General features: G+C 46.2%; 1 protein-coding gene across 1 annotated transcript in view; it reads right to left on the bottom strand.

Annotated features, from left to right (window-relative positions):
- Positions 1–26,837, bottom strand: part of LOC139277363 (metabotropic glutamate receptor 7-like) — a 921,672-nt gene that overhangs the window by 398,809 nt on the left and 496,026 nt on the right. The window lies entirely within an intron of this gene.

Here is a 26,837-nt window from a genome sequence, read left to right as displayed (position 1 = left end):
ATTGTCTAGTTCGACTACAAACACCCTACTCCCTTCTTTAGTTATCACCGTGCCCGTGATCCACTTGGGACTATGTCCATATTTTAGCACATATACAGGATCATTCAGATCAATTTCCCGTGACATAGTGGTGCGACCATCGTTTACATTTTGTTGCTGCCGCCTGCTCTCTACCTGATCATGCAGGTTGGGGTGAACCAGCGAGAGTCTGGTTTTAAGAGTCCTTTTCATGAGTAGCTCAGCCGGGGGCACCCCTGTGGGCGAGTGGAGTCCCATGCGGCAGCTGAGCATTACTCGGGACAGGCGTGCTTGGAGTGAGCCTTTTGTGACTCATTTTAGGCTCTGTTTGATTGTTTATACTGCCTGCTCTGCCTGCCCTTTGGAGGCTGGTTTAAACGGTGCCGAGGTGACATGATTGATCCCATTGCAGGTCATGAATTTCTTTAAATTCGGCACTGGTGAAACATGGCTGATTGTCACTGACCATTATGTCAGGCAGGCCGTGGGTGGCAAACATGGCTCTCAGGCTTTCAATAGTGGCGGTGGCGGTGCTTCCCGACATTATTTCACATTCAATCCATTTTGAAAAAGCATCCACCACCACCAGAAACATTTTACTGAGAAACGGGCCCGCATAGTCGACATGGATCCTTGACCATGGTCTGGAGGGCCAGGACCACAAACTTAGTGGTGCCTCTCTGGGCGCGTTGCTCAACTGAGCAAATATGCTGCATTGCAGTACACAGAACTCTAAGTCAGAGTCGATACCGGGCCACCACACGTGGGATCTGGCTATCGCTTTCATCATTACTATACCCGGGTGTGTGCTGTGGAGATCCAATATGAATGTCTCCCTGCCCTTTTTGGGTAGCACTACACGGTTGCCCCACAACAAGCAGTCTGCCTGAATGGACAGCTCGTCCTTTCGCCGCTGGAACGGCTTGATTAGCTCTTGCATTTCAACGGGGATGCTGGCCCAGCTCCCATACAGTACACAGTTTTTTACTAGGGACAGCAGAGGATCTTGGCTGGTCCAAGTCCTAATCTGACGGGCCGTGATAGGTGATTTATCATTTTCAAACGCTTCCATGGCCATCAACAAGTCTGCGGACTGCGCCACCATCAACAGGTTTGCAGGCTGCGCCATTTCCACCCCCGTGGAGGACAATGGTAGCCGACTGAGAGCATCCGCACAGTTCTCGGTGCCTGGCCTGTGGCGGATGGTATAGTTATACGCTGATAGCACAAGAGCCCACCTTTGTATGCGGGCTGAGGCATTAGTATTTATCCACTTGTTTTCAGCGAACAAGGATATGAGGGACTTGTGATCGGTTTCCAGCTCAAATTTGAGGCCAAACAGGTACTAATGCATTTTCTTTACCCCGAAAACACATGCTAATGCCTCTTTCTCAATCATGCTGTCGGCCCTCTCGGCCTTAGACAAGCTCCTAGAGGCATAGGCGACAGGTTGCAACTTCCCCGCAACGTTAGCTTGTTGTAATACACACCCGACTCTGTATGATGACACATCACATGCTAGCACAAGTCTTTTACACGGGTTATACAATACAAGCATCTTGTTGGAGCATAAAATGTTTCTGGCTTTCTCAAAAGCAATTACTTATTTTTTTCCCCATACCCAGTTCTCACCTTTACGCAATAACACATGTAGGGGCTCCAAGAGGGTGCTTAACCCCGGTAGGAAGTTACGAAAATAGTTGAGGAGTCCTAGGAATGACCGCAGCTCCATGAAGTTGTGTGGCCTGGGCGCGTTCCAAATAACCTCTGTCTTGGCATCTGTGGGCCGAATGCCATCCGCCGTGATCTTTCTCCCCAAAAACTCCCTTCTGTTGCCATGAAGACGCATTTCGACCTCTTCAGCCGCAGCCCTATGCGATCCAGTCGTTGGAGGATCTCCTCCAGGTTTTGTAGGTGCTCAACGGTGTCCCGACCTGTGACCAATATGTCATGTGCCGACTTGAGTAGGCTCTCCATGTTTCTCTGGAAGATCGCTGTAGCCGACCGATTTCCAAACGGGCATCTGTTGTAGATGAACAGTCCTTTGTGCGTATTGATGCAGCTGAGGCCCTTCGAAGACTCCTCCAGCTCCTGCGTCATGTAGGCCGAAGTCAGGTCGAGCTTGGTGAACATCTTGCCTCCTGCCAGTGTCGCAAATAGGTCATCTGCCTTAGGTAGCGGGTATTGGTCCTGTAGCGAGAAACGATTAATAGTTACTTTATAATCGCCTGACCGTGCCATCACTTTTGAGTACTGGAACAATCGGGCTGGTCCACTGGGGAGATGATGTCCTCACATTGCAGCCTGTCCAGCTCGATTTCCACTCTCTCTCTCATCATGTGAGGTACTGCTCGCGCCTTGTGGTGAATGGGTTGTGCCTCTGGATCCGCACCTTTGCCCCGGAAAAGTTTCCAATGCCTGGCTCAAAAAGGGAAGGAAATTTGTTGAGAACCTGGGTACATGAGGCCTCATCGACATGTGATAGCGCTCGGATGTCATCCCAGTTCCAGCGGATTTTGCCCAGCTAGCTCCTTCCAAGCAGTGTGGGGCCATCGCCTGGGACAATCCAGAGTGGCAGTTCGTGCACCGTGCCCTCGTAGGTGACCTTTACCATGGCACTGCCCAGGACACTAATGAGCTCTTTGGTGTACGTTCTCAGTTTCATGTAGATGGGGCTCAGGCCTGGTCTGAGTGCCTTGTTGCACCACAGTCTCTCAAACATCTTTTTACTCCTGATGGATTGGCTAGCACCAGTGTCCAGTTCCATGGCTACGGGTAAGCCATTCAATTTTACATTTAGCATTATAGGTGGATATTTCGTCAAAAATGTGTGCACCACGTGTACTTCAGCATCTGCCTCCTCTCTTTGAGGCTTGAAATTACTTTGATCCACCATGGACCGGTCTTCCGCTGCCATGTGGTGGTTAGCAGGTTTTGCAGAGCTTGCAGCTCGTCTGCAAGCTCGTTGGAAGTGCCCCATTGTTCCACAGCTCTTGCAAACATACCCTTTGAAGCAGCATGAATAGGCTGAATGGAAGCCTCCACAACACCAACAAGGTGTGAATTGCTTTGCATTCATTCTTTGTTGCGGACTCTGAGTCATCTGGGTCACCTGAGGCCTGTTGGCAGTTGCAGACTCGTGGTTTCTGCCCTGTACATTTCTGCTCACAAACACAATTCCAGTTAATTTATGAACATTGCTAGCACTTGTGTGCTGAGAGGTTTGTCTGGTGTTATCACTGGTGGACATAATGCTATGCTATCGCAATGGCCTTACTGAGGGTCAGTGTATCTACAGCCAAAAGTTTTTGTAGGGCGGTCTCATGGCCAATGCCCAGTACATAAAGGTAGCCATCAAATTCACATTGTTTTGCAAGTCGACTTAGCTCTGTGATGTAGCTCGCCACTTCCTGACCTTCAGATCGCTGGCACGTGTAGAACCGATACCTCGCCATCAGCACAGTCTCCCTCGGGTTAAGATGCTCCCGAATCCGTGTACACAGCTCCTCATACGACTTATCTGTGGGTTTCACCAGAGCCAGAAGTTTCTTCATGAGGCTGAAGGTCGGTGCCCCGCAGACTGTGAGGAGCACTGCTCTCCTTTTTGCAGCGCTTCCTTCTCCGTACTGGTCTAGCCGTTCGACATAAGCTTCCCAATCCTCATCCTCCGAGAACTTCTCCAGGATACCCACAGTTTGCTGCATCTTTGCGTTGGATTCATATACTCTTCGCCAGTTATTGTGTTCCTCACACAGGGAGGTTAAAGTAACAGTCTTTATTAAGACACTCCAGAGTCAGGAACAGGCCTTAGGGGCCGGCTTATATGCAGTGCTCCCAAGGGATGCCGGGATCCCTTGGGACTTCAGGGGATGCACTCCCTGGTGGCGGAACATGGGAGTGTATGCTTTACAGATACACAACAAAAGCAACCCGCTAGGCTAGCACCTCAAACACCACCTTAAACATTCACTCCCTCCACCACCAGCGCACTGTAGCGAAGGCTTCTTCGGCAGCACCTCCCAAATCCACATTCTCCACCACCTAGAAGGAAAAGGGCAGCAGACGCATGGGAATACCACCACCTCCATGTTCCCCTCCAAGTCATCAAGGAGCCTGAGTAAAATTGAAGTCAATGGGAATAGGAGGAAGGCTCTCCGCTGGCTGGAGTCATACCTAGCACAAAGGAAGATTGTTGTGGTTGTTGGAGACCAATTTTCTCAGCCCCAGGATATCGCTGCAGGAGATCCTCAGGGCAGTGTATTAGGTTCAATCATCTTTAGCTGCTTCATCAATGACCTTCTCTTAATCATAAGGCCAAAAGTGGGGATGTTCGTTGATGATTTCAGTAACTCCTCAGATAATGAAACAGTCCATGCTCGCATACAGCAAGACCTGGATGACATTCAGGCTTGTGCTGATAAGTTGCAAGTAACATTCGCACCACACAAGTGCCAGGCAATAACTATCTCCAACAAGCGAGATTCTAACCACTGACCCTTGACATTCAACGGCATTACCATCGCCAAATCCCACACCTTTAATATCCTAGGGGTAATCATTGACCAGAAACTTAACTGGGCCAGCTGCAAATACTGTGGCAACAAGAGCAGGTCAGAGGCTGGGTATTCTGCGGCAAGTGTCTCACCTCCTGACTCCCCAAAGCCTTTCCACCATCTACAAGTCACAAGCCAGGAGTGTGTTGAAATATTCTCCACTTGCCTGGATGAGTGCAGCTCAAGAAGCTCAACACCATCCAGGACAAAGCAATCCGTTTGATTGGCACCCCATCCACCACCTTAAACATTCACTCCCTCCACAACCAGCATACCATGGATGCAGTGCGTACCATCGACAAGATGCACTGCAGCAACTCGCCAATGCTCCTTCGGCCGCACCTCACAAACCCGCGACCTCTACCACCTAAACAGACAAGGGCAGCAGGCGCATGGGCACACCACCACCTCCATGTTCCCCTCCAAGTCACATACCATCCTGACTTGGATTTATATCACCGCTCCTTCATTATCGCTGGGTCAAATCTTGGAACTCCGCCCCCACCCCCCCTCTAACACCACTCTGGGAGCACCTTCACCACCAGTGCAATGGTTCAAGAAGTCAGCTCACCATCATCTTCTCAAGAGCAATTAGGGATGGGCAGTAAATGCTGGCCTTGCCAGTGACACTGACATTCCATGAACGAATAATAAAAAAGGTAAAGAATGAAGTCCTCTACCTCAAGGAGATGACTTTATACCCTTGCTGCAATTTAAATTATTTTTCCTTCCCTCTTGACATCTTCGTTAACCTTTAGCCTGATCATAAGGGCGAACAGTCGATTTGCACCCTGACTTCTTGGTCCTGAATTAGTGTTGCAATGAGGGCATTAGTAGGGCAGGCAATGGAGCATAAATTGGGTTACCTCCCCATTTACAATGACTTAGATGAAGGGACTGAGTGTAATGCAGTCAAATTTGCTGATGATAAAAAGATAGGTGGGAAAGCAAGTTGTGAAGAGGACACAAACAATCTACAAAGTGATATAGATAGGCTCAGTGAGTGGGCAAAAATTTGGCAGATGGAGTATAATGTGGGAAAATATGAGGTTATCCACTTTGGTAGGAAAAATAAAAAAGCACATTATTATTTCAATGGGGAGAGATTACAAAATGCTGAGGAACAGAGGGATCTGGGGGTCCTTGTACATGAAACACAAAAAGTTAGCATGCAGGTACAACAAGTAATTAGGAAAGCAAATGGAATGTTGGCTTTTATTGCCAGGGAGATGGAGTATAAAAGTAGGGAAGTCCTGACACAACTGTATAGAGTATTGTTGAGGCTACACCTGGAGTACTGCATACAGTTTTGGTCTCCGTATTTAAAGAGGGATATACTTGCATTTGATGCAGTTCAGAAAAGGTTCATTAGGTTGATTCCTGAGATGAAGGGGTTGTCTTATGAAGAAAGGTTGAGCAGGTTGGGCCTATACTAAATGACATTTAGAAGAATGAGAGATGATTTTATTGAAATATATAAGATTCTGAGGGGGCTTGAAGGATTGATGCAGAGAGGACGTTTCCCCTCATCAGGGAATGTAGAACTAGGGGGCAGAGTCTCAGAATAAGAGGTTTCCCATTTAAAACAGAAATTAGGAGGAATTTCTTCTCTCAGAGGGTCGTGAATCTTTGGAATTCTCTACCCCCAGAGAGCTGTGGAGGCTGGGTCATTGAATATATTTAAGGTGGAGATGGACAGATTTTTGAATGATAAGGGAGTCAAGGGTTATGGGGAGCGGGCAGGGAAGTGGAGTTGAGGCCAAGATCAGATCAGCCATGAACTTATTGAATGGCAGAGCAGGCTCGAGGGGACATATGGCCGACTCCTGCTCCTATTTCTTAGGTTCTCATGTTGTGCCAGTGTTCCTGAGTCCACCCCACCCCCTCGGCACCTGTCGCCATTCAAAATACTGTACCATATGGTGCCTCCAAAGTGTTTTCAACACATTGTAATGGGATACAAAACAAAAGGAACATTTATTAAACCATTCTCCTGGATCAACTTATCAAAAAACATTGAGCTCCATTCTTGTAAATGCACAACATTCCTCAAAAGGTTAAGCATAAATGAATGAACCTGAATGTGAAGTGACTTCAAGAATAATGTCTAAACAATGGAAGCTTCTCTTCTTCAATTAGTCCCATGTCAGCTAAAAAAATATTACACCAAATGTGACATGGCCTATACAGATTTTCATTGTGAACTTCAGATCATGAATCAGGGGATTAGTCATCATCTTCATGTTCAAAGAAGTTTGTAGATTTATCGTCAATGTCACTCGTAAGCGGTGTGCACGAGGTACGTTTCTGACACTATAATTGCTGCAAACATTATTCCAAAACACATGCAATGAACAAAAATACTTTATTAACAAGACTGAATTAATAATTTGTTAAAGGGACATGATGCAGTCTGTCGCGTTTAGCCACGTGGATCAATTTCCTCTGTCTTGTTACATCAGCCTTCCCCTCAACCACCCTGCCTAGCAAATACAAGAGAATATTGACGTCAGGTCCACTGATTGTGCATTCACACACCAGCAGTCGAACTCTGAGTGAATTGTTCCCGAGTTTCTTTCGGGTTTGGAGCATTGATTCAGGTTGGCAAATGTGATCTGAGTATGTTAGAGTGACAATATCATGACATCACGTATAGTTTATTTTGAAACCATTGGAATATTTTTTAGCATCACCACTGAGGGGGGAACCAGACTGGAAATATCGAACAGTTAGGTTTACACTGCTGGTAGGAAAAAATAATGGAATCCCTATTAAAGGAGAAAACAGAAACCAAAAATATAATAATGAATAATCAGCATAGATTTTGAAAGGCATGTCTTGCTTGATCAACCTCATTGAATTCTTTGAACAGGTAACAGAGAGAGTAGACAAGAGCAGAGTTCCAAAAGGCCTTTGATAAGGTGCCACATAATAGATTAATGAATAAGGTCTGAGTTTGAAGAGTCTGGGGAAAAGAAATGGATAGCTAGCTGGCTGCACTCACCTAAACTGTCCAAGTCACCCTGCAGCCTCTTAGCATCCCCCTCACAGCTCACACAGCCATCAGTTTAGTGTCATCTGCAAACTTGGAAATATTACACTCAATTCCTTCATCCAAATCATTGATGTATATTGTAAAGAGCTGGGGTCCCAGCACTGAGCCCTGCGGCACTCCACTCATCACTGCCTGCCATTCTGAAAAGGACCCGTTTATCCAGACTCTCTGCTTCCTGTCTGCTAACCAGTTCTCTATCCACATCAGTATATTACCCCCAATACCATGTGCTTTGATTTTGCACACCAATATCTTGTGTGGGACCTTGTCAAAAGCCTTTTGAAAGTCCAAATACACCACATCCACTGGTTCTCCATTGTCCATTCTACTAGTTACATTCTCAAAAAATTCCAGAAGATTTGTCAAGCATGATTTCCCCTTCATAAATCCATGCTGACTTGGACTGATCCTGTCACTGCTTTCCAAATGCGCTGCTATTTCATCCTTAATAATTGATTCCAGCATTTTCCCCACCAGTGATGTCAGGCTAACCGGTCTATAATTACCTGCTTTCTCTCTCCCTCCCTTTTAAAAAGTGGTGTTACATTAGCTACCCTCCAGTCCATAGGAACTGATCCCGAGTCGATAGACTGTTGGAAAATGATCACCAATGCATCCACTATTTCTAGGGCCACTTCCTTAAGTACTCGGGGATGCAGAATATCAGGCCCAGGAGATTTATCGGCCTTCAATCCCATCAATTTCCCGAACACAATTTCCCGCCTAATAAGGATATCCTTCAGTTCCTCTTTCTCACTGGACCCCCGGTCCCATAGTACTTCTGGAAGGTTATTTGTATCTTCCTTCGTGAAGACAGAACCAAAGTATTTATTCAATTGATCTGCCATTTCTTTGTTCCCCATTATAAATTCACCTGACTCCGACTGCAAGGGACGTTTGTCTTCACTAATCTTTTTCTCTTCACATATCTATAGAAGCTTTTGCAGTCAGTTTTTATGTTCCCGGCAAGCTTCTTCTCGTACTCTATTTTCCCGCTCTTAATTAAACCCTTTGTCCTCCTCTGCTGAATTCTAAATTTCTCCCAGTCCTCAGGTTTGCTGCTTTTTCTGGTCAATGTTTATACCTCTTCCTTGGATTTAACACTATCCTTAATTTCACTTGTTAGCCACGGTTGAGCCACCTTCCCCATTTTATTTTTACTCCAGACAGGGATGTACAATTGCTGAAGTTCATCCATGTGATCTTTAAATGTTTGCCATTGCCTATCAACTGTCAATCCTTTAAGTATCATTTGCCAGTCTATTCTAGCCAATTCACGCCTCAAACCTTCGAAGTTACCTTTTCTTAAGTTCAGGACCCTAGTTTCTGAATTAACTGTGTCACTCTCCATCCTAGTAAAGAATTCTACCATATTATGGTCACTCTTCCCCAAGGGGTCTCGGACAACAAGATTGCTAATTAGTCCTTTCTCATTACACATCACCCAGTCTAGGATGGCCAGCTCCCTGGTTGGTTCCTCAACATATTGGTCTTGAAAACCATCCCTAATACACTCCAGGAAATCCTCCTCCACCGCATTGCGACCAGTTTGGTTAGCCCAATCAACATGTAGATTAAAGTCATCCATGATAACTGCTGTACCTTTATTGCATGCACCCCTAATTTTTTGTTTGATGCTGTCCCCAACCTTACTACTACTGTTTGGTGGTCTGTACAGAACTCTCACAAGCGTTTTCTGCCCCTTGGTATTCCACAGCTCTACCCATACCGATTCCACATCATCCAAGCTAATGTCCTTTCTTATTATGGCATTAATTTCCTCTTTAACCAGCAAAGCCACCCCACCTCCTTTTCCTTTCTGTCTATCCTTCCTAAATGTTGAATATCCCTGGATGTTGAGTTCCCAGCCTTGGTCACCTTGGAGCCATGTCTCCGTGATGCCAATTACATCATACCCGCTAACTGCTATCTGCGCAGTTAATTCGTCCACCTTATTCCGAATACTCCTCGCATTGAGGCACAGAGCCTTTAGAATTTTGCTGTAATGTGGCCCTGTTTGCTTTTTGCCTTCGGTTTCTCTGCCCTCCACTTTTACTTTTCTTTTTTCTATCTTTTGCTTCTGCCCTCATTCTACTTCTCTCTGTCTCCCTGCATAGGTTCCCATCCTCCTGTCGTATTAATTTAACTCCTCCCCAACAGCACTAGCAAACACTCCCCCTAGGACATTGGTTACGGTTCTGCCCAGGTGCAGACCGTCCGGTTTATACTGGTCCCAGCTCCCCCAGAACCGGTTCCAATGTCCCAGGAATTTGAATCCCTCCCTGCTGCACCACTCCTCAAGCCACGTATTCATCTGAGCTATCCTGCAATTCCTACTCTGACTAGCACGTGGCACTGGTAGCAATCCTGAGATTACTACTTTTGATGTCCTACTTTTTAATTTAGCTCCGAGCTCCCTAAATTTGTCTTGTAGGACCTCATCCCTTTTTTTGCCTATATCGTTGCTACCTATATGCACCACGACAACTGGCTGTTCACCCTCCCTTTTCAGAATGCCCTGCACCCTCTCCGAGACATCCTTGACCCTTGCACCAGGGAGGCAACATACCATCCTGGAGTCTTGGTTGCGGCCGCAGAAATGTCTATCTATTCCCCTTACAATTGAATCCCCTATCACTATAGCTCTCCCACTCTTTTTCCTGCCCTCCTGTGCAGCAGAGCCACCCACGGTGCCATGAACTTGGCTGCTGCTGCCCTCCCCTGATGAGTCATCCCCCTCAACTGTACCCAAAGCGGTGTATGTGTTTTGCAGGGGGATGACCGCAGGGGACCCCTGCACTACCTTCCTTGCACTGCTCTTCCTGCTGGTTATCCATTCCCTATCTGGCTGTGTACTCTTTTCCTGCAGTAAGACCAATTCACTAAACGTGCTATTCACGTCATTCTCAGTATCGTGCATGCTCCAGAGTGAATCCACCTGCATCTCCAGTGCCACAATGCGGTCTGTCAGGAGCTGCAGCCGGATACACTTCCTGCACTTGTAGTCGTCAGGGACACTTCCAGTGTCCCTGACTTCCCACATAATACAGGAGGAGCATAACACATGTCTGAGCCCTCCTGCCATGACTTAACGCCTAAATAAACTTAATTTGGCAACAACAAGGCTAGTAGGTTACTTACTGATATAGAAAAGAAAAAGAAAAACTACTTACCAATCACCAGCCAATCACTTACCCCCTTGGGTGTGACGTCACCTTTTGATTTCTTTCTACTTCTTTTTTGTCTTCTCTCTCTGCTGCAGCTGCACAAGCACACCTCTCTGACACTGCTGTTGGGCCTCTTGTAGGCCTCTCGACTGGCACGCCACCTCCCGACTCCCCGCTCGCCTCTCTGACACTACGGTTAGGCCTCTTGTAGGCCTCTCGACTGGTGCTCCACCTCCCGACTCCCCGCTCGCCTCTCCAACATTGCAGTTGGGCCTCTTGTAGGCCTCTCAACTGATGCTCCACCTCCCGACTCCCCGCTCGCCTCTCCGATGCTGCTGTTGGGCCTCTTGTAGGCCTCTCGGCTGGCGCTCCACCTCCCGACTTCCCGCTCTGTGTACTGTGTACAGTTCTGGTTGCCATATTATAAAAATGATAGAGGCACTGGAGGGGGTGCAAAAAAGATTTACAAGGATGATAACAGAAAAGTGAGCTTATACCTATCAGGAAAGGATGAACAGACTGTCGCTCTTTTCTCTTTAAAAGAGAATACTGAGGGGTGACCTAATAGAGGTCTTTAAACTTATGAAAGATTTTGATAGAGTGGATAGAGAGAGAATGATACCACATTTGGGGAAGAGAAAAACTAGAGGCCATCAATAGTCACCATGAAATCCAATCGGGAATTCAGAAGAAACTTTTTCACTCAAAGAGTGCTGAGAATGCGGAACTCGCTTCCACAGGGAGTAGTTGAGGTGAATAGTATCGATGCATTTAAGGGGAAGCTAGATAAGCATATGAGGGAGAAGGGAATAGAGGGTTATGCTGAGAGAGTTAGATGAGGCAGTATGGGAAGAGTCTCAAGTGGAGCATAAACAGATTGGTTGGGCTGAATGGCCTGTTAATGTATTGGAGATAATACATAATTGTATGTAATGTCTAAAAAAAAGATTCCTCCAGAGTCCCGTGTAACTATTCATTTGGCACAGAAGACTGTACTTACACTGAAGTCTGAGATCTACAATATCGATCTGAAAGGCTGATGGGCCAGATTGGGCAATTGGGTTTGGAGACTGATTTGATCTGCCATTGTTTCTGCAACAATGTTAGCCTCACTACTGTTGTGTATGGAGAAAGAGTCAGACTGAACACTGTGAGCTCAAAGTAAAGTGTGACCTTAGTATTTTATTGCAGGTCTCCAGAGAAGCCTCTCCAATCTGTGCAGCCTCATTAAATACCTGTGCTCCCAACAGATTGTGGGATCCCTTGGGACTCCAGCGATGGGCCCTCTGGTGGCTGTACGGAGTAAATACAAGTCCACATATAAAACAACACTCCCCCACAAAGTCAATAGTGTAACTATTTACAATGTGAGTCAATCTGGGGCCTTTTTGCCCTGGTTGATCGTCTCGGTGTGAAAGCTGGTGTTGTTGAATCATTTGTTGGGCCCTCGCTGGGCTGCTATGCAGCTGGCTTTGCTGGGCTGCCTAGTGTGTTGGGCTCTGCTGGGCTGCTGTGGATGATGGATTCTGCTTCGTGGTCAACCATGGTGCCGGTTGCCACTGGTGTATATTTTGGGGGATCAAAAAAGGTAGGGTCCAATGTAGGTTGCGAAGGATAGTCCGTGAATCTGAATTTGATTTGGTCCAAGTGTTTCCGGTGAATTTGAAAGTTTGACCCGAAACACCCTGCTCTTCTCTTTGGCCATGACAGTGCCGGCAAGCCACTTGGGACCTTGTCCATAATTTAATACAAATACAGGATCATTGATTTCAATCTCGCGTGACATTTGCTCGATCATGGTATGCACTTTGTTGAAGCCCCTGCTCTTTACTTGTTCATGTAGATCAGGGTGAACTAAGGAGAGCCTTGTCTTAAGTGCTCTTGTCATGAGCAGTTCAGCAGGTGGGATCCCAGTGAGTGAGTGGGGTCTCGTGCGGTAGCTAAGCAGGACTCGGGATAGGCAAGTCTACAGTGAGCTTTCAGTTACCCTCTTCAAGTGTTGCTTGATGGTTTGATTATAAGGGGGCTGCAAGAGGGGTCAAAACTAAAAATCATGGTTTAAAAACTAGTATCAAAACACTCTACCTAAACGCACGCAGCATTCGAAATAAAGTAAATGAGTTGACCGCACAAATCATTACAAATGGGTATGATTTGGTGGCCATTACAAAATCATGGTTGCAGGGTGGCCAAGACTGGGAATTAAACATACAGGGGTTTCTGACAATTTGGAAGGATAAACAAGAAGGGAAAGGAGGTGGGGTAGCTCTGTTAGTAAAGGATGATATCAGGCCAGTTGTGAGAGATGATATTGGCTCTAATGAACAAAATGTTGAATCATTGTGGGTGGAGATTAGACATAGTAAGAGGAAAAAGTCACTGGTAGGCGTAGTTTATAGGCCCCCAAATAATAACTTCATGGTGGGGCGGACAATAATCAAGGAAAAAATGGAGGCATGTGAAAAAGGAACGGCAGTAATCATGGGGGATTTTAACCTACATATCGATTGGTCAAATCAAATCGCACGGGGTAGCCTGGAGGAGGAATTCATAGAATAATACGGGATTGTTTCTTAGAACAGTATGTTACAGAACCTCCAAGGGAGCAAGCTATCTTAGATCTGGCCCTGTGTCAGGAATAATAAACGATCTCCGAGTAAAAGATCCTCTCTGAATGAGTGATCACAGTATGGTTGAATTTGTAATACAGATTGAGGGTGAGAAAGTAGTGTCTCAAACGAGCGTACTATGCTTAAACAAAGGGGACTACAGTGGGATGAGGGCAGAGTTGGCTAAAGTGGACTGGGAACACAGACTAAATGGTGGCACAATTGAGGAACAGTGGAGGACTTTTAAGGAGCTCTTTCATAGTGCTCAACAAAAATATATTCCAGTGAAAAAGAAGGGCGGTAAGAGAAGGGATAACCAGCCGTGGATAACCAAGGAAATAAAGGAGAGTATCAAATTAAAAACCAATGCGTATAAGGTGGCCAAGGTTAGTGGGAAACTAGAAAATTGGGAACATTTTAAACGACAGCAAAGAATGACTAAGAAAGCAATAAAGAAAGGAAAGATAGATTACGAAAGTAAACTTGCGCAAAACATAAAAACAGATAGTAAAAGCTTTTACCGATATATAAAACGGAAGAGAGTGACTAAAGTAAATGTTGGTCCCTTAGAAGATGAGAAGGGGGATTTAATAATGGGAAATGTGGAAATGGCTGAGATCTTAAACAATTATTTTGCTTCGGTCTTCACAATGGAAGACACAAAAACCATGCCAAAAATTGCTGGTCACGGGAATGTGGGAAGGGAGGACCTTGTGACAATCACTATCACTACGGGGGTAGTGCTGGACAGGCTAATGGCACTCAAGGGAGACAAGTCCCCTGGTCCTGGTGAAATGCATCCCAGGGTATTAAAAGAGATGGTGGAAGTTATAGCAGTTATAATCTACCAAAATTCTCTGGACTCTGATGAGGTACCAGCGGATTGGAAAGCAGCTAATGTAACGCCTCTGTTTGCAAAAGGGGCAGACAAAAGGCAGGTAACTATAGGCTGGTTAGTTTAACATCTGTAGTGGGGAAAATGCTTGAAGCTATCATTAAGGAAGAAATAGCGGGACATTTAGATAGGAATAGTGCAATTAAGCAGACGCAATATGGATTCATGAAGGGGAAATCATGTTTAACTAATTTACTGGAATTCTTTGAGGATATAACAAGCATGGTTGATAGACGTGTACCGATGGATGTGGTGTATTTAGATTTCCAAAAGGCATTCAATAAGGTGCCACACAAAAGTTAACTGCAGAAGATAAAGGTACGCGGAGTCAGAAGAAATGTATTAGCATGGATAGATAATTGGCTGGCTAACAGAAAGCAGAGAGTCGGGATAAATGGGTCCTTTTTGGGTTGGAAATCGGTGGTTAGTGGTGTGCCACAGGGATCAGTGCTGGGACCACAACTGTTTACAATATACAGAGATGACCTGGAAGAGGGGACAGAGTGTAGTGTAACAAAATTTGCAGATGACACAAAGATTAGTGGGAAAGCGGGTTGTGTAGAGGACACAGACAGGCTGCAAAGAGATTTAGATAGGTTAAGTGAATGGGCTAAGGTTTGGCAGATGGAATACAATGTTGGAAAATGTGAGGTCATCCACCTTGGAAAAAAAACAGTAAAAGGGAATATTATTTGAATGGGGAGAAATTACAACATGCTGCGGTGCAGAGGGACCTGGGGGTCCTTGTGCATGAATCCCAAAAAGTTAGTTTGCAGGTGCAGCAGGTAATCAGGAAGGCGAATGGAATGTTGGCCTTCATTGCAAGAGGGATGGAGTACAAAAGCAGTGAGTTCCTGCTGTAACTGTACAGGGTATTGGTGAGGCTGCACCTGGAGTACTGCGTGCAGTTTTGGTCACCTTACTTAAGGAAGGATATACTAGCTTTGGAGGGGGTACAGAGACGATTCACTCGGCTGATTCCGGAGATGAGGGGGTTACCTTATGATGATAGATTGAGTAGACTGGGTCTTTACTCGTTGGAGTTCAGAAGGATGAGGGCTGATCTTATAGAAACATTTAAAATAATGAAAGGGATAGACAAGCTAGAGGCAGAGAGGTTGTTTCCACTGGTAGGGGAGACTAGAACTAGGGTGCAGAGCCTCAAAATACGGGGGAGCCAATTTAAAACCAAGTTAAGAAGGAATTTCTTCTCCCAGAGGGTTTTGAATCTGTGGAATTCTCTGCCCAAGAAAGCAGTTGAGGCTAACTCATTGAATGTATTCAAATCACAGATCGATAGATTTTTAACCAATAAGGGAATTAAGGGTTATGGGGAGCGGGCGGGTAAGTGGAGCTGAGTCCACGGCCAGATCAGCCATGATCTTTTTGAATGGCGGAGCAGGCTCGAGGGGCTAGATGGCCTACTCCTGTTCCTAATTCTATGTTCTTATTTTGTTTGCACTGCTCTCTCTGCCTGACCATTGGACGCCGGTTTAAACGGGCAGATGTGACATATTTGATCCCGTTACGGGTCATGAATTCTTTGAACTCAGCACTGGTAAAACATGGCCCATTGTCGCTCACCAGGACATCGGGTAAGCCGTGAGTGGCAAACATGGCCCTCAGGCTTTCAGTAGTGGCAGCGGACGTGCTAGCCAACATTATCTCACATTCAATCCACTTCGAGTTTGCGTTTACAACCACAAGGAACATTTTACCCAAGAACGGGCCTGCATCATCGACGTGTACCCTAGACCAAGGTTTGGTGGGCCAAGACCATAAATTTAGCGGCGCCTCCCTGGGTACATTGCTTAACTGCGAGCATGAAGTACATCTGTGAACGCAGGACTCTAAGTCCGCGTCGCTACTGGGCCACCACACGTGGAATCTGACTATCGCTTTCATCATTACGATGCCTGGGTGGGTACTGTGGAGGGCATTGATGAAGGTGTCTCTGTCCTTCTTGGGGACCACGACTCGATTGCCCCACAGAAGGCAGTCTCTGCCTGTATAGACATTTCATCTTTGCGCCGCTGGAACGGCTTTATCTTTTCCTGCATTTCCACTGGGACACTGGACCAGCTCCCGTGAAGCACCCGGCTTTTGATTAGAGATAATGAGGGGTCCTGATTTGTCCAGGTTTTGATCTGCTGGGCAGTGACGGGTGATTGCTCACTCTCAAATGCTTCCATAACCATGGCTAGATCTGCGGGCTGCGCCATTTCCACCCCGTGGTGGGCAATGGCAGCCTACTGAGAGCATCAGTGCAGTTTTCTGTGCCTGGTCTGTGGCGGATGGAGTAGTTGTCTGCGGACAATGTGAGAGCTCATCTCTGGATGCGGGCCGATGCATTGGTATTTATCCCTTTACTCTCGGAAAACAGGGTTGTAAGTGGCTTATGGTCAGTGTCCAATTCGAGTTTTAGCCCAAACAAGTATTGATGCATTTTCTTTACCCCATAGACACACGCTAATGCTTCTTTTTCAATCATGCTGCAGGCACTCTCAGCCTTAGACAGACTCCTGGATGCATAAACAACCAGTTGCAATTTCCCAAAATCATTAGCTTGTTGCAATACACACCCGACGCCATATGACGACGCATCACATGCTGGTACCAAACGCTTACATAGATCATACAACACAAGCAATTTGTTTGAGCATATCAATTTTCTCGCTTTTACAAAGGCATTTTCTTGGCTTTTGCCCCAAACCCATTCGCCTCCTTTTCTTGGTTCTAGCCGGGTGGTGAGACCCGGTAAGAAATTACCAAAGTAGTTCAAGAGTCCCAGAAACGACTGCGAGTCCATCACGTCCTGTGGCCTCGGTGCATTCTCGATTGCCTCCATCTTCACGTTGTTCGGCCTGATGCCGTCCGCCGCAATCCTCCTTCCCAAGAACTCCACTTCAGCGCCAGAAAAATGCACTTCGAGCGTTTTAACCTGAGTCCCACGCGGTTAAATCGCCTAAGAGCCTCCTCCAGGTTGTGCAGGTGCTCGAATGTGTTCCGACCTGTGATCAAGATGTCGTCATGGAAGACCACCGTGTGCAGAACCAACTTCAATAAACTTTCCATGTTTCTCTGCAATATCGCCGCTGCTGATCAAATTCCAAACGGGCATCTGTTATAAACAAAAAGACCTTTGCGCGTGTTGATACAAGTGAGGGCCTTCGATGATTCCTCCAGTTCCTGCGTCATGTAGGCTGAAGTCAGATCTAGCTTCGTGAATGTCTTTCTTCCTGCCAGCGTTGCAAAGTGGTCGTCGGCCTTTGGTAGTGGTTATTGGTCCTGCAGGAAGAAACGATTGACAGTTACTTTGTAATCGCCATAGATTCTGACTGTGCCGTCTCCATTGAGGACTGGGACAATAGAATTGGCCCACTCGCCGAACTCGATCGGTGAAATGATGCCCTCTCTTTGCAGCCGGTCTAGCTCCATCTCTACCCTTTCTCTCATCATGTACAGTACTGCTCCCGCCTTGTGATGGATGGGTCACACCCCCAGAATTAGGTGGATCTGCACTTTTGCTCCTTGGAATTTCCCGATGCCTGGTTCGAACAGCAAAGGAAATTTGTTTAAGACCTGGTCACACGCAGTGTCGTCAGCGGGCGATAACGCTTGGACGTCGGCCCAGTTCCAGCGCATCTTTCCCAGCTAGCTCCTACCAAGCAGCGTGGGACCATCGCCTGGTACCACCCAGAGTGGTAGCTTGTGCACCGCTCCATCGTAGGAGACATTTACGGTAGCACTGCCGATTACAGGAATCAGTTCTTTTGTGTAAATTCTTAGTTTCATGTGAACTGGAGTTAAGACTGGCCTTGAGGCCTTGTTGCACCACAACCTTTCAAAAGTCTTTTTGCGCATGGTGGACTAGCTCGCGCCCGTGTCCAGCTCCATTGACACCGGGAGTCCATTTAGTTCAACATTCAGCATTATCGGGGGACAATTCATGGTGAATATGTGCACCCCATGTACCTCTGCCTCCTCGATCCGAGGCTCTGTTTCATCATGATCCTCTGCGGATCTGTCCTCCTCTGCAACATGGTGGTTTGCAGGTTTAACAGGCTTTGCAGCTCACCTGCACACTCGTTGGAGGTGTCCCATTGTTCCACAGCCCTTGCAAACGTACTCTTTGAATCGGCATGAATGGAAACGATGATCACCCCCGCAGTGCCAACAAGGTGTTAATGGCCTTGCATTCATTACCCTTAATGGTGGACTCTGAGTCATCTGCGGACATGCAGCTGCAGGTATGTGTGACCTGCACTGTACGTTACGACTCGAAAACAACATCACTTTGTTTACAGTACTTGTAGCAGCACTTGTGTGCTGAGAGATTTGCATCATATTGTCACTGATGGCAATGAACACTTGGGCTATTGCTATGGCCTTCCTCAAGGTTGGGGCCTCTACAGTCAAAAGTTTGCAAAGTATGGTTTCGTGGCCAATGCCAAGTATGAAAAAGTCTTTGAGCATGTGCTCCAAATGTCCTTCAAATTCACAATGTCCTGCAAGGCGTCTTAGCTTGGTGATATAACTCGCCACTTCCTGGCCTTCAGACCTTTTGTCGGTGTCGAGCCGGTACCTGGCCATCAGAACGCTTTCCTTCGGGTTCAAATGCTCTCGGACCAGTGTGCACAAATCGTCGTATGATTTCTCGTGGGTTTCGCTGGAGTGAGCAGATTCTTTGAGGCCATACGTTGGTGCCCCACAGATGGTGAGGAGGATCACCCTTCGTTTGGCAGCGCTCTCTTCCCCATCTAGCTCGTTGGCCATGAAGTATTGGTCGAGTCGCTCCACAAAAGTTTCCCAATCATCTCCCTCCGAGAATTTCTCCAGGATGCCCACTGTTCTCTGCATCTTTGGGTTCGCTATCTGTATCTCGTTGCCAGTTGTTGTGTATGGAGAAAGAGTCAGACTGAACACTGTGAGCTCAAAGTAAAGTGTGACCGTAGTCTTTTATTGCAGGTCTCCAGAGTGCCTCTCCAACCTGTGAAGCCTTCTTATATACCTGAGCTCCCAAGGGATTGTGGGATCCCTTGGGACTCCAGGGGATGGGTCCTCTGGTGGCTGTATAGAGTAAATACAAGTCCACATATATAACAACTACAAAGCAGGAACCATTTCACATCAATACTAAAAACAAGAGCGCTGCTTTTCCTCTGCTTTGCACTCAGGGAATGCAAGTGCAGGTATTCTAATGCTATGCAAATGAGGCAGGAGTGATGTAACTGTGCCTCTCACTCTTTTTCCTTTCCTTATTCTGGGTGGGTGCTCGTTTGGAAGGGTGCCCAGAAGAAGTTGGTATTAGGCCCCTTGTTCAGACCGCAACATGAGGAAGGGCAGGCACAGCAAGAAGGCGCCCGAAAATAGGACCTATTTTTCTCCAGATACCCAAGAAGATCTTTGGGGTGGAGCTCTGCTGTCTGCTACTTTTGGAGGGAAGCCAGTGGGCCACATAAGTGGATGACTCCTACAGAGGCCTGAGACACCAGCTGAACTTCTGGGGGCAGAAACTTGCCGAGGGGTCGGGCTGCATCGTGGGAACCGTGGGCCATGGAACGGTTTGTGAATCTAGAAATGCGAGTGGGTTCAGGTCAAGTCGGATGGAGCCAAGGAGGGAGAAAAATTGGCCTTGGTGTGTCAATACATCCTTAGTCAACAAATCTCTCATTACCACCAGTTAAGCACCTCCAAACTCTTTAACAGATAGCTAGAAACTTACTTTATTGTAACCATAACTAAACTTTGCCCATTGAGTGACACAACTTCTAACTGAGTTCCTTTGCTGATGTATTTTCAACCAACTGTGAAAGCGATTGACATTCATCTTGATGAACATATTTATGTGAATCCAAACACTCCATTAGCATATCAAACAGATGTATGGTGTCTTCATAATTAATTTAGGATGAGTTCCAGATGGAATTCTGTCAGAATCAATCCAATTGGCGTTGAGTTTGACCTATCCTGAAAGATGTAAGTTGTGTTCTGCTTTGCAACCAATTGCTGCTGTTAACCTCATCATCGCTGTTGGTACCAATTTTATTCCATTGAGCAAATGGTTTAATTTGTTTTCCAATTGAAAATGTGCTTAATTATTGCTTAAGCATGGACAGCTTTATTTTAAACCAATAAAGTGCTCCGAACCTGTTCAAAGCAGGTGCCCTAGGATGCCATATTAAGAATGTATGAAAGAAAGTCTTGCATTTTAGAGTATCTTTCCTGTCCTCAGGAGAACCCATCCAGCAATGGCATAAGGGAGACAAGCCGGCCGTGTGTGCTTTACAAACATTAGTCTGATCCAATAATGCTGGACTGTTGCCGGCAATGGGTGACGTCCACATTTTTATTTGTATCAGCTGACAGGAAGCTAAGATTTCTTAGTGGGATAAGGATGGAATGTGTTAACATGTATATGATTTCCAAATATATTCCAGCACTGACATTCTGCACCAAGGATCGACAGAACCTTCAACTCAGTAGACGGCATGTTAATGGAGACTTGAGGGGCCCATGGAGTCCAGTGAAGCTAGTCTTGCATCAGGAATATATTTTCCAGTTATCTATTTATCTCATATACTCAGTGTATGCTATTGTGTTTAATATAAAGTAACAACACTTGTGATCAATGGAAAGGAGGGAGGCTGGTGGAGTGAACAGAATGTCCTCCCCATTCTAGTTTGGATCGGTGATACGTTGGTGATTTGAAGAGATCTCGGGATGATTTTCAAACTGCCATCTGCTGTGTTTATGCTGGAAATTGATCATTGATCATTTGGAAGAAAATAGTTCCCAGGCCTGTCACAGTCTGATATGATTGTCAGGCATGACCATTAATGGGAGACTAGCGCATCAACCTACTTGACTCTGCAAATTGTGGTCCTTGACTGGTTATATCGGTGAATGTTGAAAACCATCGTCTGACCCTCTGCAACTCATTCAAGGACTGTTCATTCAAATACTGACCTACTTAAAGCAGCTATGTTCTTAATCGTTGTTCTTAATGGCAGCATGCAAATATTGCAATTCTGTTGCCAACAATCAATCAATTAGATAGAGAATAATGGATCCTTGGGAGTGATTTAATTCATTAATAAACTGCACTCAATTCACCACAAATTGGGTAACTCACTCACAGAGGCTGGAAGGACGACTGATGTGGGAAGTGAAAATAAGTTGATTCAAGTTGAATGGGATGCTGTACTAAGGTTAAAGTTGAAGTTGAGGTTTAGGTTAAAGTTGAGGATGAGGTTTAAGTTAAGGTTGAGGTTTAAGTTAAGGTTGAGGTTACGACATAATGAGAAAGAAATGACTGAATGTTTTCTTTAAATCGTTGGGTTAACACATTCATCCAAAATTCCCACATATGCTTTTTTGAACAAAACCTTAAATAGGTTAACAACCTCCTGAAGATAGCCCACACAGGAACTTTACATAAGCACGTTAAGCAAATTGTTGAAAAAAAAGCTCTCAAAGAAAGAACTTGCATTTATATTCCACTGTAAGATGTGCTTCGAACAGATCAAAGGGCATCATGGCACACAAATTAAATTTGAAGGTATGCCATTGTTCATAGACAGGAAAATGTGGCAGCTAATTTGTGCACAGCAAGGCCCCCTAAACAGCAAATTAGATAAATGACCAGTTAGTCTATTTTTTTTTATGCTGCTGGTTGAGGGAGGAATGTTGGCCAAACCATTGGAAGAACCCCCTTCTCTTCAAATATTGCCATGGGGTGTGATCCTTCTGCCTGAACCCATTAGAACAAGCAGATATGGCTTCCATTTAACGTCTCACCCGAGAGAACACACCCTGAACAACTCGGCACTCTCTCAGCACTGTACTCGGGTGTCAGCCTAGATTATGTGAACCCATAACCTTCTATCTCAGAGGCAGAGTGTGACAAAGTATTGCATTCTGTTGGAAATCTCAGTGGGTCAGGCAGCATCTGTGGAGAGAAACAGAGTTCACGTTTCAGGTCGATGACCCTTCATCAGAACCACTTGGGTCATCGACCCGAAACGTTAACTCTGTTTCTCTCCACAGATGCTGCCTGACCCACTGAGATTTCCATCATTTTCTGTTTTTATTTCAGATTCTGGCATCCGCAGTATTTTGCTTTTGTATTCCATTCTGTTACCTTCACAAACACAAAGTCCCTTCATGTTTAATAACTCCTGACTCAGTGGGATCATGAGTAACTTTTGAGGAATTTCAATTGATGCGATTTAGGATTTCTCAAACCTCTGTACAGAAACATTGGGGCCGAAATTGCCCCGCGGTCTGTCTGGTGTGGAATTGTCACTTGAGCCCCTCAAAAGAGGCTGACACTGTCTCAGGCATTCTACCTCGTTGGAGGGGCATCTCGAGGCATCAGGGCCGTGCTGAACAGGTCAGCGCTTTGTGGCATCTCCGCGTAGCACTGACGTGCCACAATGTCCTCCCCTTCATTTAAAGGGGAGGTCCACTGCGGACTCTGCATGGCCCTTTGGTGGCCACCACTAGGCCACCAGGGACAATCTCGACTGGGCCTTCGGCCCGGCACACAAAGAGGAGTGCCGGGCTGCATGATGCTGGCCCTGTCGAGAAGAGGGCAGCCATTGTTGGGCCGATAGAAAGGTTGGCCGACAAAACAAATGGCAGCCCGGGGCCACCCCTTTAAGGAGCGCTCTTCGCAGGCGCTGATATCGGCCTGTGCCAGCCTCGTGTACTGCAGGCTAATTTCTCCCGCAAGGCGCAAAGGGGTCGCGCTGGGCGGTGAGGGGTCAGCGTGCATGGCGATGACGTCATCGCCGGGTGAGCGCCAGCCCGGGACGCAAATCGTAGGGCGTGGCGCAAACTTCAAATTGTCCTAAAATCTTGGAGCAATTTTGCCCCAGGTGCCACCGTTGCCCGCCCCCGGGCAAAATGGCAATTACGCCCCATTAGCGCCTCCTGGCGGCGCTAACGTAAGAACATAAGAAATAGGAACAGGGGTAGGCCATTTGGCCCCTCGAGCCTGCTCCACCATTCAATAAGATCATGGCTGATCTGACCTTGGCCTCAACTCCGCTTCTCTGCCCACTCCCCATAACTCTTCATTCCCTTATCGCTCAAAAATCTGCCTATCTCCACCTTAAATATATTCAATGACCCAGCCTCCACAGCTCTCTGGGCAGAGAATTCCATAGATTTACAACCCTCCGAGAGAAGAAATTCCTCCTCATCACAGTTTTAAATGGGCGGCCCCTTATTCTGAGACTAAGGGCCTGAAATTGGTGGAAGCCAAGGTCTGCCCAAGTACCGTGCAAAGGATCGCTGAGATCATGATGGTACTTTGGGCGGAAGTTTCATGAAGAAATCTGGGAAAGACCACCTGGCGGCAAAAATGGAAGTTGCACGCTGAATCTGAGCGGCAGTGGACGCTAGCTCCCATTCTCAGCGTCAAATGCAATCCTCGCCAAAGTACCGCTGAGGGTTGAGTCGGGTCCAAAAAAAATATTTCAAAACATTAAAAAAAACACTAGAAATCTTTCAGGGAACCTAAATCCCTGCAAAAAAAATAAAGAAAAGTGGACTAACCTTTTTTTGCAGGTATTCATACTTACCGTTGAGGTCAGACCTGCCTCCATGCTATGGTCTTTTCCCCTTCTGCAAACTGGCAGCTTGGCGGGCAGGAGGACTCTCCTGTGCGTTGCACGCCAGCGCAATCAGCGGACATCAACAGACAGTATCCAGCAGTCTTCTCTTTCCGCTGGCACAAGGACTACACCAAACTCGCTCGGAGGGGAGACCGCCCAGAAACCAGGGAGACTGCCGCGAAAACTCAACGGCAGCGGATGGTAAGTTCACCAATTTCATGCGCTATGTCCCCTAGTTTTAGTTCCCCTTATGAATGGAAATATCTTTTCTGCATCCACCTTGTCGAGCCCCCTCATTACCTTGTATGTTTCGATAAGATCACCTCTCATTCTTCTGAACTCCAATGTGTATAGGCCCAACCTGCTGAACCTATCTTCATAAGTCAACCCCCTTATCTCCGGAATCAACTGAACAGCCTCCATGCAAGTATATCCTTCCTTATATACAGAGACCAAAACTGTACGCAGTACTCTAGGTGTGGCCTCACCAATACCCTGTACAGTTGTAGCAGGAAGTCTCTGTTTATAGACTGTATCCCCCTTGCAATAAAGGCCAACATTCCATTTGTCTTCTTGATTACTTGCTGTACCTGCATACTAACTTTTTGTGTTTCATGCACAGGAACCCCCAGGTCCCTCTGTACTGCAGCATTTTGTCATTTCTCTCCATTGAAATAATAATTTGCTTTTCTATTTTTTTCTGCCAAAGTGGATAACTTCACATTTTCCCACATTATACTCCATCTGCCAAAACTTTGCCTACTTAGCCGGTCTATATCCCTTTGCATTTTTTTTGTGTCCTCCTCACAATTTGCTTTCCTCATCTTTGTCTCATCAGCAAACTTGGCTACATTACACTCAGTCCCTTCATCCAAGTCATTAATATAGATTGTAAATAGTTGGGACTCCAGCACCGATCCCTGCGGCACCCCACTAGTCACTGTTTGCTAACTGGAAAATTACCTATTCATTCCAACTCTCTATTTTCTGTTAGTTAGCCAATCCTCTATCCATGCCAATATATTTACCCCAACCCCGCACAATGGGGCACAAAAAAGGGCCAATTGCTGGCCTATAGAATCTTACAGGATAGAGCGAGGCCATTCAGCCCATCTGTGGGAGCCAAACTTGAGCCACCCAAACACGAGCAAATACAATCTTCTCAGGGTGCTTCTTTTTTTTTATTCGTTCATGGATGTGGGCCTCGCTGGCAAGGCCAGCATTTACTGCCCATCCCTAATTGCCCTTGAGAAGATGGTGGTGAGCCGCCTTCTTGAACCGCTGCATTCTGTGTGGTGAAAGACCTCCCACAGTGCTGTTAGGGAGGGAGTTCCAGGACTTTGACCCAGTGACGATGAAGGAACAGCGATATATTTCCAAGTCAGGATGGTGTGTGACTAGGAGGGGAACGTGGAGGTGATGGTGTTCCCATCTGCCTGCTGCCCTTGTCTTTCTAGGTGGTAGAGGTCGCAGGTTTGGGAAGTGCTGCCAAAGAAGCCCTGGCAAGTTGCTGCAGTGCATTTGTCGATTGTACTGCTACACACACTGGTGTTTTTTTAATATAAAGCTTAGATTTATTGATATTAATCTTTGGAAATATATTAGAGGAGCAATTTGAACAGAGAGGAGCCTCCTGTGCTTACCACCTTGCTCAATGTCTGACGGGTGTTTCCTCCACAGCTAACCAGGACAGAGAGGGCGGTAAAACTCAGCATAAGCACTTGTAAAGGCCATTCATGCAAATTACAGGTTGATGCCATGTCATGTAATCTCACAAATTATTTTACTGCAGCGTAACAGTTTGCCATTTACGATGGTGTTTACTGTAATTAACTGCGGCCAAACTCTCAGCAGAAGGAATTTGAAAGTGTGGCTGAAGCAGAAAGCTCTACTCCCCCATGGCTCCATGGCTTTACATATCATGTGCTTTCATACTAAGCCACGTGGATGAGAATGTCTCGTGTTTCATTCCTCGACTACACCGTTAGCCACTTTCAGCGAGGCAGTGTTAGAGGCGTCCCACTCAGCCGCACGGACTCTCGGTAGGGAGGAGGAGGAAAAAAGAAGAGGGTTCCTGCTCCTTTTTACCATCCAGTTACACCTGCTAGAAAGAGCACGAGGCGAGGACAGGATCAGTCTCAGCTGTGATAACCTCCTCGGGTGAATGACCTGCTGCTGTGAGAGACGAACGGACACATGGTCGAGGTACCGAGAGGTAACAGTGGAGCCAAATGCCGCCATGATCCAACACCTTTTAAGTGTCAACCGTAGCTCAGTGGGTAGCACACTCGCCTCTGAATCAGAAGGTTGTGGGTTCAAGTCCCACTCCAGAGACTTGAGCACTAAAATCTAGAGCGACACTCCAGTGCAGTACTGAAGGAGAACTGCACTGTCGAAGATGCCGTCTTTCGGAAAAGGTGGACGTAAAAAGGTAATATGGTACTATTTCAAAGAAGAGCAGGGGAATTATCACTGGTATCCTGATCAATATTTATCCCTCAAATCAACATAACAAAAACAGATTATTTGGCCATTGTCACATTGCTGTTTGTGGGAGTTTGTTGTGTGCAAATTGGCTGCCGCGTTTCCTACATTACAACAGTGATTACACTCCAAAAGTACTTAATTGGCTGTAAAGTGCTTTGGGATGCCCTACGGTCATGAAAGGCGCTATATAAATACAAGTCTTTCTTTTTCAGGAAGAGAAGGGGAGAAAACAGGCCAGAAAAGAATCCCATCACCTTGAAATATGCAGCTTCTGTAGTGATGATTAGGCAGTCCCATCAACATTCATATTGTGCATGTTCATATTATTTTTTAATCAAATCCAGAAAGAACTGCTAATGTCTAATCTTCTGAGTCAGACCTGAGACAAGTGACTACTCTCACGTCAATGCCAGAGTAATGCATTCAATTA

The sequence above is a fragment of the Pristiophorus japonicus genome, chromosome 12, assembly GCF_044704955.1.
Source record: "Pristiophorus japonicus isolate sPriJap1 chromosome 12, sPriJap1.hap1, whole genome shotgun sequence".
NCBI classification, from domain to species: Eukaryota; Metazoa; Chordata; class Chondrichthyes; family Pristiophoridae; genus Pristiophorus; species Pristiophorus japonicus.
Note: the sequence above shows the minus strand (reverse complement) of the source record. Positions and strands in the feature narration are given on the sequence as shown.